This window comes from Athene cunicularia, assembly GCF_003259725.1.
Source record: "Athene cunicularia isolate RWA chromosome 10 unlocalized genomic scaffold, athCun1 chr10_part1, whole genome shotgun sequence".
Lineage (NCBI taxonomy): Eukaryota > Metazoa > Chordata > Aves > Strigiformes > Strigidae > Athene > Athene cunicularia.
This window is the reverse complement of record NW_020799112.1, coordinates 22,115,965-22,119,522: the sequence shown is the minus strand read 5'-3', so window position 1 is coordinate 22,119,522 and position 3,558 is coordinate 22,115,965. Positions and strand designations below refer to the sequence as shown.

The following is a 3,558-nucleotide window of genomic DNA, read 5'->3' as shown; positions in this document are numbered from 1 at the left end:
CGGAGCGGCTCTGCCCGGCCGGGGGGGCGCGATCTCACCTGCCGAAGGCGTTTTAATGACTCGGCGACTTAGGCGGCCCCTCTGGCTTCCCGTCTGTGTTTTGGAAGGCTCGGAGGAGCCCCCCAGCACGGAGCGGTGCCGCAGCGGGGAATGCAGAGCCTTGCAGTAAGGGCGCATTTCCCAGCCTCCCCGTAAACCTCTGTGCTTCCGAGTTTCCAGTCTGGCAATTGAAATGCAATTTTGGCTGAAACTTGTGACGATGGTTTGCAAGTTCCTGCACAGGAATCCAGCTTCTTGTTGGGTTTTGTTGTTGTTTTGTTTTTTTTTTTTTTTCCCCTAAAGATTAAAACAGTACTCATAGTAAGCCAGCGTTTTACTGAATATTTATTTTGTGTGCTTTTTTGGGGGAAAAAAAGTGTTTACCTTGCCCTGCAAATGAAACATTTTGGATTTTTAAAAAAATAATATCTGCCAGAGGCTGTCACCTGCAGCGTTTGTATGTTTTTAAAAGCCACTTTTGGCTGAGGGGACTGATAAAGTATTGTGAAAGTTGAGAGTTGGAAATACAGGTTACTCATATATAATGTTTTCCTTTATATATATATATATATACACCATATATATTGATATACATATACTAATAAAAGCATACTGATCTAGCTTGTGTATTCCTTCAAACTGTAGTTAGGTTTGTGGTGTGAACTGATGGAAAAGAAAGAAATTGAAATATAATTTTACCTTCAAATTCTTTTATTGTATGGCATACTGAAATTGCATTTATTGTTTGGTTGCTGTTTGTTTGGTTTCAATTTAAACAGTAAATAATAATTTACTGTCCTTAATCCACACTTGCTACCTTTTGTTTTGTTGTTTGTTGGTTTTTTTTTTTCTGCAATGTGACCTAGAGAAGGAACGTGAGCTGCAAAATTTCCTGTCTGTTTAGATCATGAAATCTTCACACCCTCCTAATTTAATTATGGTATTTAGTGATGGCCTTTTTATATTTTCTTCTATTTCCATGAACGTGCTGTTTGGAAACGAGCCTCAGAGGGCATGTTTACATTGCATTCAGATTAGGTATCACGTCCAAGTTGAAGACAAAATGGCTACTAAGAAAAACCTCTGCTTTTATTATGGGTTTTCTTTTCAAGAAAAGAGAGTGCGTGTGTTAGGCTTTTAGATGAAGGCTGCTTCTGTGATTCAGGTGAAGTCGATGAGCCCACGTTTGGTACAAAGGAATGCAGCGTTTTGCCGGCCTGAGTGGCTCGCCTGGTGCCTGCGACCAGCAGAGGCTTTGCCAGCACCTTGCAGCCCTGTCTCCTGGTCCTGCCACAGACATTCCTCACCTCCGCGCCAGGATTCCTCCTGGCTACCTGCTCCTGCACCAGGCTGGGGCTTCCCTGCTGCTTTCAGGCAGCATCTGTTCCCTGCAGGTCATACTGTTGAAATGCAGTATTTGAAGATGAGGTTATTTTTTATAAGAAAGCCTTTTCCTTGGTACCTTCAAGTCTTTTGTCTGGACCACTATAAATTTTGTGTTTCTGTATTGTGATCAAGCAGTCTTCATTTGAGGCTGGAGTTTATTGTTAATTTGCATCTCCGTGTAGATGTGGTGGTTGTTTTTGAGCAGCAAGGATGCGGAGCATTGCCAGGGACGTGGTGCATGCTGCACTTGGAGTAAACAGTGGAAAGTCTCCTTCTGTAGTTGCTGTTCTGTTCAGTGGATGCTGTGTGCTGGTGACCGAGGAGCAGTGGGAGAGGTTGTGGAAATGGCAGGGCTCTGTTGTTAACAGAACTAGGTGTAACGTGCAGAAGAGAGCTTCCTCTTTTCTGCCTTTCCTCCTCTTCCTCCCTTCTTCCCCTGCTGTGCCAGTGGTGTGTGCTGGCAGGTTGGCGTGTTCAATTCCTCCTTTGCTTCCCAAAGGGTTCAGCACATCTAAATCAGTACTCTTCCGTATTGTTTCCTCTCCACCTCTTTTCTCCTACATGTTTGTGCATAGCGGATGGATCTTTTTGGTTGATTGTGTGTGGTTTTTGTTTTTTTAAAAAAAGGGTTTCAGTCTTCAAACTGCATCGTCAATGAAAATAGTAGTATAGCAAAATATAGCAGCTACTCAAATACTGGACTTGAGGATCACAAACAAGTCTGTGCTTGTCCTTCCACTGTACAGACAAATATAAATATAGTGTGTGATGTAGGCCTCGAGTACGACAATGAGTTATTCATTATCTCAACTCATACTTAATTTATTCAGTTTATTAAATTAAAATGTAGTTTGACAAAAGTAGCTCAAGCAATTGTGAACATGTGGAGTCCCTTAAAAATGAAACAATAGGTTAGGTCCTGCTGGTTAAAATTGCAGGCACGGTCAACATGTGTACTGAAAACTTAAAAATGTGCTTGCTAGGAGTCCAGTCTGTATTTTGTGGGGTTTTGGGAGTTTTCTTGCATTTAAAGTGACCATTAGTTTGGACTGAGGAGGGGAAGATAGGAGTTACTTAGCTGTCCTTAAAACAAGTCAGGAGGTATTTATTTGCGTTACAGCATCACATACGGGTATTTAATTTCCATTTGGTCACAATAATTAAAATCCATCACTGTCGAACTGTATCTTTTTCCTGTCTGCCCCACTTGAACGCGTCTAACAAAGTGGTGTCTGTTTTTGTGTTGTGTATGTGAGCTGCTGAGGCAGTTGGATGTGTTCTTACAGTGTTGATGAACCAGGCAGAAATAATATGAGATGTCTTTTCCCATTGATGGATTAGAAGTCTAGACGGGGAGAGCACGTCTTTGGGAGCCCGGCCTGGCCGATTAGTGTCAGGTTGGGCGGGTTTGTAAATGCCCTGGTCTTGGCTGGACACTGGGCCTTAACCTGCCTGGTTTTATTTCCCTTTAGATTCATTAAAGCTTTCATATTTATTAATAGCTTTTTGTCCAGACGTTAGAGCCCGAGGCGGGAAAACCTCCCCAGTCAGCTGGCTGAGCATATAGACTAATGGGGTTTCGATTATTTTCTTCGGGTGAGGGTACTGTATTACCAAATGTGGTTTATTTGTATATGATATTTCTGCAGCCAAACATATGGTGGTGAAGACAGAGTCTGCTCAATATTGCGTTAAGTTGCCAAAGAATATCCTATAGCTGAAGACAGCCAGTGATGTACGTATGTAAAAGCAGCGTGCCACAAGGAGATGTGGAGATGACCAAGGGAGGAAGGTGTTGGCTGAGGGTCTGCTTTGGCTGGTGTGAAAGAAAAAGACTAACACTTTTAGGCTATTTAATCCTTCCACTCACCCTATTAATCTAAAATCCAGTCCGTAGCTGTGAACATTGAAGGAACGGACGGGTTTGTTTTCTTGTTCACTGTTGCGAATAACTGGTGATGATTCTTCAATAAGTACTTGTTTACTGTTGTAAAGAGTAATCTGGTGCTTACATCTGTGCCCCGGCTTCTTCCACCTTGCCTGCATCTCAGCTCTTTTTGTCCTAAAGGCATCTGTTAGGTTTGAATATAATAATTCTGCTGAAGAGATTAATTTCTCTCCTCCCCCCCCCCC

General features: G+C 42.5%; 1 protein-coding gene across 1 annotated transcript in view; it reads right to left on the bottom strand.

Annotated features, from left to right (window-relative positions):
* Window positions 1–123, bottom strand: part of TEX9 (testis expressed 9) — a 50,688-nt gene extending 50,565 nt beyond the window's left edge. The window contains 1 exon segment of the mRNA XM_026856418.1: window positions 39–123. The gene's annotated coding sequence lies outside the window, so the exon portion shown is untranslated.
* Between the last annotated feature and the right edge of the window lie 3,435 nt (window positions 124–3,558).